The sequence below is a fragment of the Falco peregrinus genome, chromosome 9 (assembly GCF_023634155.1).
Source record: "Falco peregrinus isolate bFalPer1 chromosome 9, bFalPer1.pri, whole genome shotgun sequence".
Taxonomy (NCBI): domain Eukaryota; kingdom Metazoa; phylum Chordata; class Aves; order Falconiformes; family Falconidae; genus Falco; species Falco peregrinus.
This window is the reverse complement of record NC_073729.1, coordinates 14601509-14613532: the sequence shown is the minus strand read 5'-3', so window position 1 is coordinate 14613532 and position 12024 is coordinate 14601509.

The window sequence follows — 12024 nt, the reverse complement described above, 5'->3', positions numbered from 1 at the left end:
AAGGCAAAGAGACTTGTGCAAAAGTCTTCATTTTTCTCTGTCTCTGCACCAATTAACAAATGAAGTTAAATACTGATATCCCTAGGTGCGTTTTTATTATATTTAGTGCTTTTTACAGAGAGGTAGATAAAGAGGTGCTTGTATTCAAGTACAGCCCAACACTGCGGGTGGCTTTAATGAAATAAACTTTGCTGTCTGTATGTAGCCAGCTATAGCGATTCTTGCAAACCACAAAAATGCATTTTGTGAACAATAAATTAGAAGAGGGAAGAATGTTTATTTCTTAGCCAGTTTCACTCACCTAAGAATTAAAAATGCTCGAAAGCTTAAATTTATTTAAAATATTTTCAGATGAAATGCTTTCGTGGGTCATTCAGGATGGTTAAACCTGTGCAGTAAATTAAAAATAGGTAATGTGAACAGCTGTGAAGTCATTACTATTCTTTTCAGAAGAGTCAACACATACTCATTAATAGAAGAGTTTGATTTTGCCTGCTTACTTTCTTTTAGAAAAATAAGAAGCAGTAGCAACCACAGAAGACAAAGAGTGGGTGATCCGTTCCTATTATTTTTCTTGTTAATATGAACATGAGCCCTACAGCTTTGTGATTCACTTTCATAATTTCCTTCCATTTAACCTAAGTGGCTGTTTTGGGAAAGATTCCTTTCCTTGAAGATTACTTCATGAGTGGGCTTAATACGCTCTTGCATAAATATATTATTGTTTTCTTTCATAATCTTGGCAGACTTACATTAATAATGTCTTATTTTCTTTATTTAAGCTTCTCCAAGACTTAAAAATAACAGTGTTATCACCTGTTTCAGCAGTCTGCTTTCTGTAAAGTTCCAGGTAATCCTTATTTAAATGAATTAAGTCTGTATTTAAAAATAGAGTTGTGGTTCCCCTGCCTATATAAACATATCCTTGTTTTCCCATTAATAACAATCCATCTGCTGTAGATATTTCCAGTGCATTGTAACGAGGTCCTTCCTCTTATCAAAAGGGAAGTGCAGCTCTCAAATGGAGAAAAAGCTGTAGAAAGGTAAGTTATTGCTAAAAGTGGCACAGTTTATTTTGTAGAGCTGAAGTTAGCAGAGAAGTTAGCCATGCTATCCGGGTCACTGGTTACTTGACGTTAAAGACCTAAATTGGGAATACACTATTGTAGCGTATCGTGAATTTGTTAGTAAATTGTGCATTGATTAATAGGTAAGGCAGTTTAATGCTACCAGGACTGCAGTGCTCAGAGGGTAGGATGGCGACCTGGGTGGCCTCTGGGTTCTGTTCCCACCTCGGTGCCTGCCTCCCTGGCTGCCCACCCACAAGTAAATTAGACCGTGATGCTCTTGTACGACTGCTGCAAGTTAGGTGCCTGAATCTGTTGTTTCACCAGCTGCTTGGCTTTGTGGAAACATTGCACACCCAAGCTTCAATCTGAAATAGCAAATCCAATATTTTTAAATTCCCTGACCTTCCAGTGACTGTTAGGGGGAAGAGGGGCCTGTTAGGGGGAAGAGGGGGCTTCTGTTGCACTTTACCTTCTAATTAAATGATAATCGTAGGTTTTGGTCATTTCTGACCAGGAAGAAGTGGATCATAAATATGTATAATTTACATATTTATGTAGCTCTTTCTAAATGGCATGCATATAGAGAACTGACTGACAACAACGCTTTTATTAGTGTAATTACAATATAGTTTATGCTGCAAAATTGTCATTGCACCAGCGTAGTTTCAAATGGGGATCATAGTTTCAACTCGGTCTTTATTAGCATGCTACTTTGTAAAATAAAATATTCACCACATTTCTAATAAAGCTCTGTTTTATTTGAGTATTAAATACCTTCTGTTGAGTGAAGTATCAATTAAGCAATGAATTGCAAACTCATGTAATTTGTTTGAAATGGTGCTAATTACCACTGTTAAGGTCTTTATTGATGCTGAAATCTTTAGATGTAGACTGATGGGATAAACACCTCATGTTACACAGATCAGCTTTCACATGGTAGTATCTTTTAGTTGCTGCTTACCAAGAGCCAAAGAATTTCCTCTCAAATTCTGTCTTTCCCCTGTGTAACTCCTATCCCTCTCTTCTCTTCATGTTACTGAAATAATGTACCGCTTGTTGGAAGCTACCTTACTCCTAGTGAGAATGTTACACCTCTTCTAAATGATGACCATTGGAAAATGCAAAGCGTTTTCACTCAACGTGCTGAAGGAAATAGCATAGCTTGTGTATCTGAAAACAAACATTATTTATTTATTTATTTTAGTTTAGTTTTTAAGAAGAAGCAAAGAAAATTCTGCTTTTCTTTCTTTACCCCAAAATGAAGATACAGAAAAAAGTGAATGAATTTTTTTGCCATTTTTTCATATCGGTATTATATTTCTGTAATATTTGGAGCAGCTCTTCTGGCATTTAGTTAAAATTTCCATTTTACAGAGATGTTAATGACAATATAAAGAGCACTACAATGGCAAATGACTCTTGAAGGCTGTGAATTTGTTGACATTAAAGGTCTTACATTGTAGGATTCTGGATGAGTTCTACACTTACTGATTTACATCGGCACAAAGATTGTATAGCTGCACTGTTTTAACCAAATTGATTTTATATATACAAGTGTATATCTAGGCATGCATACATACATATACCTATGTGTGTGTGTGCATATATATACACACAAAAATCATGCTTCATTAGTTAGCATAGCCATCTTTAGGGTATTTGAGAGAATAAAGCCTGTTACTTCAAGAGGAAGCAAGCAGACTAATGAAGGGAAGTTCATCTGTAGATAAGTTCAGTAGCTAGTGAACAGATGATATGTTTCCTACCTATATTATCAAGATGCTAGCATAAATACAATGCAGTCTTATCCCTACCATTTATTGAATATTTTCCAATTCAGTGTTCTTGTTCTGTATCTCACCAAAATCCCATCTTCATATCCTACTGCCCTAAGCTACTAAATTATAAACAATTCTCAGTTAAAAGCATAACGTTTAAGAGGCTTAAAAAACACACCTGAAAAAGCTAGTACAGAGGTGAAGTATATTGGCATAAGAGCCACTTTTGTGGATACAGTTGCCATTTCTCATTTTAGACCACTGGATTAAGTGGGTGCTACTTAATGGAGCTTATTTGATATGTGAGTAGTTGGAGATGGGAAATGTTGCTGGAGTCATCTATTTTTCCCCTGCTTTGTTTAGTTTTTGGTTTAGGTGGGTTTTTTTTCGGCAGTGATGATAACCACCATACCCATTTTCTTCCCAGAAAGCCAAGGAGTATTTCCCATCTGTGTTAAATCCAAACCAACATTACTTAATGTCAGTATTTCTAGTGCTGTGTGACCTGTCGTGTGTCAACAGGGGTGTAGATAAACAGACAGACTTCTGCAACTGGAATGAGAGTTGAGACAGCAAATGACATTACCGAACTCCAGTTTCTTCATCTATGATGCTTCAGATGTGTTTCTTTTCTCTTTGTGGGGTTGTTTTGGTTTATATAGTGCTATTTTTGTAGTATAGATGGCACAGCAGAAGTAACAAGGAGGCCCTAGTTGGTTTTGAATTCTGTCCTGTAATGCATAACTTCTGTTTACATGCCACTGATACTGCGGTGAGACGTTCAGAGCTGTAGCAAATGGCAAAGGAAAAGTTCCACGTTCTTCTCTCAAAAGGCCCCACTTCTTTCGGACCTGCAGAGAGCTGTTTGCAACGCCGCTGCTGAAGAGCACGTTGAGTCACACATCACAAATGCAGGCTTTGTCCTCACTTGGCTGACTGGGTTCGAACCAATTATTCTTTCCTCCTGTATTACTTAATGATACACCAACTCTTTCCACAAAGTGTTCGTGACTCAAGGCTTCACCGTGCTGTTACCCCTGAACTATTCTTCTCTTTCTGAATCACAGCTTGGAGGCTTGAAAGGGATTTATTAGGGGAGATGTTTGGGAAGACCAAACTGCACGGTACATGTAGTACTGGGTTCAGTTCTTACAATGGCAGTTTTGTTTAAACAGCTTTGTTATTAATACATTGGAAGATTAATCTGGAAAGTTTTAGGGATTCAGCTTAAAAACCACTGAAGCTCAAGGTTTCTGTTGAACCCCTTGGAACCCCAAAATAATTTTGAGAATTATAAGGGGCCTTTTCCTTGTTAGTTAAATTGATAGAGTTCAGAAACACTGTGTATTAAGCCTTCCATTCATAATTTTTCATCATTTTGAATTAGAACCGTGAAGTTAGGGTGAAATAAAGGAAGAGTTGGAATTTTGAACTGGATTCTTCTTGTTTATAAAATTTGAAAAAAAATTAGTGGAAATTAAACACTCTGGAAAAATCCCCACATGCTCTTATCTTCATTCTTATGTGTTTGAATAGCAGATTCTTTTCTGGAGTTTTGTTAGCTTTTGTTTTTCTTCTGTCAACAAATAAATTTAAAAAGTAATTTAATGTGAATCACCAAGACTTTTAAATAAGAGATATGAAACTTGTATCAGCCTACATTGCTCATATGTTACAAACTATTTTCCTGCAGATTGTTGTCTTGTCCTACAAATGTAATTTTAATGGCTTAACATAAGGCAGGGGGAAAAAAAAAAGTCAAAGAAAAGAAAATCTGCAGTATTGGGTGTTACTGTCTCTTTAGGTGGTGAACCTTTTAAAAAAGGAGTTTACAAAAGAGTAGGATATTGATCAGGTTGTTTTGTTTTATCCAGTGTGACTACTGCTGGTAGGTCCAAAATCTAACCAGGACAAAGCTGATTCGTCCAAACCCAACATTAATGTTGCAACTTTAGTATTAAAATACACAGTCTCATTCTTTTATGTCTTTTTCTTTTTTTTTAATTTTTCCAAATGATAATGCACACTTGTCATAAGGATTTGTTACGATCATTCAGATCATAAGAGCCTCTTGCATCTTTGCAACGAAGTGGTAGAACTAGCACTATATTTCAAGTAGACATTAAAAGCCAAGGTTTCCAGGTTTCCAGGTTTTGCCACCTGGCTTACTGTCAAGACCATCTCTGTAGCAACTCAGCTTTGATGTTTCAGGGTCAAACACAGAAAAGACTATATTTTAGAAGTGAGAGTATGTCTGTGATGAGGCTGTACATCATCTAACTGCTGCTTTGTTACCTGCCTATACGTGTCTCCACAGGCACGTTGGCCCAGAGCCCTGCCCAGACACTGTAGGCAGTTTGGAGTTGTCTATAAGAGCAATGTGACCATAGAGGCATAAATCATCTTGGTTATCCTCCAGACTACTTCCAGAGCCAGTCATCTGTAGTCTGGTGGTGATAAATGTATATAAATAGACCAACCACCTGGGGAGTCATGATGTATGTGGAACCCCTAGAGATGATCTCTATTGGCAGTACAGGGGGGAATTGTGTTTTAGCTGTTTGCTATGGCTGTTTTTCACAGGGACTGCCTATGGGTCTGGTTAAATCATTTCACAGGTCAACTCAGCTGAAGGTGACATCAACCAGTATAATAATCTAATATCACCTGTAAGTGGAATATGTGTAGAGTTGTTAGGGACCTCAGTCTAATCTGCTGGAGGCAGGGGCATAAGGCTGAAGAGGTGAAGAAAATGGATGCACCTAACTGTGCACTGTGTGTTGAAAAAGCAAGACCGAAGTAGTCAAGTGTGTAGTGACAAAAATTCTCTATGTGATGGAGAAAATGCAGTCCGATTGACATGGATATTGGGAACAAATCAGTCAAAAAGGAGGAGAAAGGTTTGAAAAGGCTAGCAATGATCTGCACTGTTTGTACTTTTGTGTGAATAATTACTTCATGCATTGCTTTAGCTGTTGGGCCATGGAATAACCCACCCTTGCTGGGATGCGAAAATAACAAGATAGCAGTAGCTTTAAATCTGTATATGCCCAGAAGGCTGAGAATACCTGGTTGTTTTGTGTTGCTTATATTCAGTAGAGTAAATTTGTAGTCTATGATGGTATTTTGAAATCTTGGATCCTGTCAGATTTTGGGGACTTTGAATTGCTTTAAATAACTGGGACACAGGCATTCCTAAGGCTCCAGAGGCTAACCAGCCAAAGAGTAAAAATTAGTTCAGATACACATCTAAGCCTCATTTAATTTTAATCTAAGCTTCTATAGAATTATTTAGTTATTTTTGGAATGTAAGACTTCTATGTTCCAAAAAAAAAAAAAAAAGCTGGACAAAAATTCATATGGCAAAACTTGAAACTCTCCAATTTTGAGATGTAAAAAAATAAAATGCCTGTGTTTCTTCATGTCAGTTATATTTCTAGTGATTTTATTAACTTCCCTTCTACTTTACAAAATTTACTCTCTGCTATATGTAAGTGAAGGAAAAGGGGGCAAAAATCCCACTCTGGTTTCTGACAGATTCTGTCAATCATAGTAATATGCCCAGAGTAGAGCAGCTCTTTCACAGAAGGGCTTATTCACACATGGAGGGATGACTAAGTGTACAGCAAGATGCATAGGCATGTAATATTACACTAAAAGAGAATATTCCACTTTTAATTCACTCCTTCAGTCAGATCTAGAGGTATACAGTCACTGAAAAGGCTGCTGTAGCGCATAAGAAAATTGAACCCACCATTAAGGTACTCTCCAGGCCTAGGCAAGGCTGGATCCAGGTAATGGCTCCACAGACATGCCTCATATGCCCAAAGAGGCTGGGGAAATGACAGCTTTTTTTTTTAAATAAAGATACCTGTTTCTGGGTACACTGAATAGGAGCAGTGTCAGCACGGATTGAGGGTCACTCAGCGTTACGGTCTTGCTTGGCTGTACTAGAGCCTAGTAAGGAAGACTCTGAAGATAAAAAGGATATTCACAGGCTTCTGTGATGCTTTTCAGGAAGGCATCAACTAATTCTATTACACGAAGGACTCAGCACCACATAATTTGTGTAATCCTGCACCAGTGGATTGCCCAGTTTTATCTTGTCCGCTGTCTCTGTTTAGGACCAAGTCCTGTAGCAGAGTAGGAGCCTTGCTAATCAAAAATTCCTTGTTTGTGTTTTCTCATTCCATTACTTCAGTGTTTTGTGTTTTCTTACATGATATTCTGTAGGTAACAGAACGTGTTGTCCTCTGCGTGGTTTATACCTGTAGTCTGCTGCTGTACTCCTGAGAGCCTCAGAACCTTTCTCTGAACACTTTGCAGTTCTCCTTTTCAGATGCTTTGGAGGACTAAACTGATCAGGATCAGTGGTTTAATTATTAAATTTTTTTTAAATGAATGTCCTAAAGTGTTTGCTGGATTCTTTCCTATCATGTCACATGAGCCACATGTCATATAAATGAAATAATATTGAACTAATTAATGTCATGAAGCTCTGAACCTCTTCACAGGATTTGGAGCTCCTCAGGGAAAAGGTGTTATGTAAAGTCAAAGATCTCTTCATACTAATACTTTTATATGGCAGAATTTGGTTTTATATTTCAAAGTTAATCTTCACTGTATCTTTCTTAGGCCAAATCTTTTTTCTAATTGATACTACAGGGGTTTTCTACTCATCTTTTATTTCCTTTTCAAATTATAATCAGTCTTATGTTGTCATATACCGTTCTGCTGGATAAATCCATATGTCTGATAGTGTTGCAGAGTATTCTTGGTGATTTGCAACTGTCTATACATTTTCAGAAACTCACTGAAATTTACCCCATCTATTGGTATTGAGCTTCTGTTTTCTTTTTCTATTATTTTCTATCTAGGCACAGCTAAATATTTTATGCTTTATGACATCACAAATGCTGCATTTCCTTTTCAGGAATACTGTTTTTAAGGATTTTTTTTTTTTTTTATTAGGAAAACTATTTCTACTACCTGTGAAAAATCAAAAGCAAAATAATTTTAATAATTACATTCATGTGTCATTATTCAGCCTGAATATTTGCTTTTGTATTTTCTTCCCAAAAAATCAGGAATAAGGTTCCCACAGGGTGACAGCATTGGAGCATTGCTCAGGAGAAGTGAACTCCTTTTCAAGGCATTTTTTTCAGTGCATCATGGGGAAATTGTTTAATCTCTCTCCATCTCATTTTGCAGGCTGTGGAACCGAGCCTGTAAGAGTTTTACCTCTGCCTGTAAAATCAGTAATGGTTTGTTAAATAAGGAAAAAAATATATCTACTCTCAGAAGAGCTAGGAGTTAGTGAGTATTAGACAGTAGGCTGGAAAAAAAATAAATGAACTACTCTTTTACACATAATGATATCTGCTGATGAACACCCTAAAGTGAGCAGGAGCCTTCCATTCCCCACAGCCGTGCTGGCTTTGGCAGACAGGCAAATTGTCGTCATTTGTAATGCAAGATGCATGCCACACAGAAAGGCCTAAATGCCAGTAAATACGGAATTTCATGTCATGTCAGTATTTTCTTCATTAGTTTTATGTTAGCCCAAAACAAAGAGAATCTCTCAAAGAGGATAAAATATGTGTTCTGCTGGTGGTCGGATGTGGGTAGGTATCTCATGACTGGCTGCTGAATTCAGTGCTTTTCTTTTAGGCAAGCCTGAAATCCCAAAATATTAAATTCTCACAAAAAGACATGTAAGCAGTATGAAAACATTATCATAAGTGTAAACATACTGAAGGTTAAGTTCTTTACAGGAATTCATTCCAGGTGTGCAAAAGGTACTTTCTCATAGACAATCTGTAAAAATGTACACACTTTACCATGGGGCTTCCTTCCCTGTTTGCTTTTGGTTATTAATCTTAGAACAAGCTGTGCTTAGGTGTTTAGTCTCCTTGCAAGAATTTACCTTATCCGAAGTGGCATTTCATTTATACAGGTATTGGCAGGCAAACATGTACCATTCTGAAAGAATTCATTAAATAGGAACATGTTAGTTTACAGGTTTAATCCATATGATATTTATTGGCTGTCATACAGGCAATGACAGGCAGCCAACACACTATTCAGTGGACTTTTCCACCCATCTGTTTATCCATCTGTTACTTGAAAAATAGATTGCTTTTTTTTTCCAAAAAAAGCATTGTTCTAGCAGGCCAGTGAGATAAAGATACATTGAAGTATAGAACTTGTTGTAACGGGACCATCTGAACCATCCAGCAGTAGTTAGTATCTTGATACAAAATAATACTAGTAACTGGTGTCTTCTGATCCCCACTCCAATCTACTTGTTACTGTGTCACTAATTTAAACTCATAATGGACAAGTTGAATTTACAATTTTGTGTGGGAGAGAAGGAAGATGGTGGCTTTTTTACTGTCTTCTCAAGGAATATATTGCTCAGCACACTTGGCTTGCTAAGATCAAAATGCTCAAAAAAAATGATTCTGATCAGAACAGCTATATTAATTTGTGCACCATGTTGACATAATAAGAACACGCCCGAAAGATAATCAAGTTATTAAATTTTGGTCAGGTGCTTAAAAACTCCATTAATGGTATGTAAGTTGGTTTTATACTACAGATTTCTGAAGCCTACAGTTTTAAATATTGTTATCTGATTCTTTAAAAATGTGTTATTCCTCAGTAAGAAAAAATTGGGAGTATGCTTTTGAAATAAGTAAACAACTCTAAACTTGATACCTTCACATAGCTACTGGCTATACAAACACACTAATGATATCACTAAAAGCACAAACTTTACGCATCTGTTGTGTTGGTGCAATTGTGCTAATGGAGACGTCTTGCGTTATTATGTCCCTCATTTCTGGTGAGCCCTAGGAAATGTGCATTAGAGGATATTCTTTACAGCCCTGTGGGCTGACTGACTCACAGCATTCACACCGAAAATACCTTAATAGCAGATTCAATATGATTATTTTGGCAACATGGTATTCTACAGAATATGGAATCAATTAAAATGTCTGGCAAAAATTTCTGTGGGGAGATCTGGTTTCATTTTGGTAACAATTTTAGCCTAAGCAATGTATAAATTGAGAAATGCATTGATAAATAATTTCCAAAATATGAAGCGCTAGAGCCTTTTGCTTAAAAATACAAAGCCCCCAAAACCCACACAGGCACTTCAGCTGATTCAAAGAAAGTCACAAACGACCTGCGTGAGAATGCTGGAAAAACATGTAAGATGGTCCTTTCTTCAGCATAGTTATTGTGCTATCCCTTTGTGGAGGGAGGGAAAGGAACCTGCTGTTCCTTCCAATTTAAGCATGTTTACCCGGTATATGCAATGATGGAGAACAATAAGACAAAGCAAAGAAGAATCAAAGAACTATGGAGCAGGCTAATTCTTTTTCTTCTGATTTTTCAGCATGTCTCTGTATTTAGAGCAGAGAGGTTTCAGCAACTGAAAATGAAGATAACAACAAAGGAAGGATGCTGTTATTACCTGCCCATCAGGCAAGCTACATACAAGTATGACCATTTACTTTAATTTAGTTGAAAGCATTAATAGTAATTTACCAAAGTGGATCAATTTTTCATATTTCCTAAGGGAGTTAATTCACAGATTTCACAATTATAAATAATCTAGTTAGGGGACAAAGGTACTATGATCTCCCCCCGACTCATCTCCTGGGATAACAGTAAGATTGTGTGTAGCTCATTGCACAATGAGATGTTCTGTGAAAGAACTCGAAAACCAGTTTTTAATCCTGAAAATACATAATTTCTACATGTTTTCTACAGCACAGAAGAAATGTTATAAAAGAAAAATAAGAAGCAAGGAGAGAAAGAAAGAGCTTTTTCATTCTAGTATTTTCTGGAGTAGGTATGCTACTGAGAAAAAAAACCCATGGAACATCGTTTACTAAAAGGCTATGGTGAAGATAGTGTTCATCTTCCTAGAAAGTAATCAGTAAACACAAAATTTTAAGTGCTGCAACCCTAGTCTTTACAAACATGCTCCATGGGCATTCAAAGTGGACACTGTGGCATGAGTATAATGAAATATACAAATCTGCTAAGTTTTTGATAAACTCTCAGGAAAGACTTTCCTGGCATAAGTTTAAGTAATGTAAGGGAATAATTTTTATATTATATTGCTGAGAAAGAAAACTCCAAGGAATAAGAATATGTATGCATAAAGAACATGAAGTCACATGGCAGCTTACTGGAATTTTCTATCTTAGTCCCCCATGCTGATACGCTTGATGTGCAGCACATGCAAGGTACCTTAACCCACCTGACACAAGCTATTTCTGGCTTATTTGGGCAATAAGGCCTGAAAGTTTCAAAAGTCTCATGTTTAGTCTGAGCCAAGAGTGTCTAAAGAATAATTCGCATGGCCATGCTCTGTAAATGTTTATTCTAAGTTTTTACACAATAACAAGTTGACAAAATTTCCACCCTTCTGAGGATTTCATGATCCTCAGAAATGACAAAGGAGGTTGTAAGCAGGGCAGCATAATGCACTAGGTGGCCCTTAAGAATTCTGTGAAAAGTGAAAAAATTTCTTTCAATTGCTGCACAGCAGAGTGAACCCCAGATATGCTTGCACTCATTAAGGGCTCCTTCAGAAATATGGGAGGAGCTCACTATCACCCTTCTCTGCCTGCAGTCGCAGTTTGACCTTAAAGAATATGTAAGTGTGCTACTTCATACAGGGACAGCCTTTCTAAACAGGCTATTCTGAGGCTTAGTAAGCTCTAGTAAATATTATTTAGTAGGTCTTCACTTAGCCAGATTATGTCTATTAATTGTCTTTAGGGTATGTTATGTAATTGTACTTCCTTGGATGTCCTCTACGGTAATTTCTCAGGGTAAGTAAAAAAATAGAGTCAAACTTTAATGTTCATTCTTCTGTGAATATAACAGTTTGATAGTTAGCACAGAGAGAGCGAGCGTGGTGGTGAGTACTGTAAGCAGAAAGGGAAAGCTAACAGGGATTTAGAGGAAGAAAATAAGGATCAAAGCCAAAATAAATATAAAGGGGAAAGAAAGGTAAGAGCTTTCAAATATTTTGTGTGGAAGCCGGATGCTTTCATTTATTATGTAATAGCTAGCCAAGTAATTTACCTGAGTACCAACGCTGAGCAGCACTGAGTACTTTCAAAAATTTGCTCCTTTTCTCTCTGTGTATC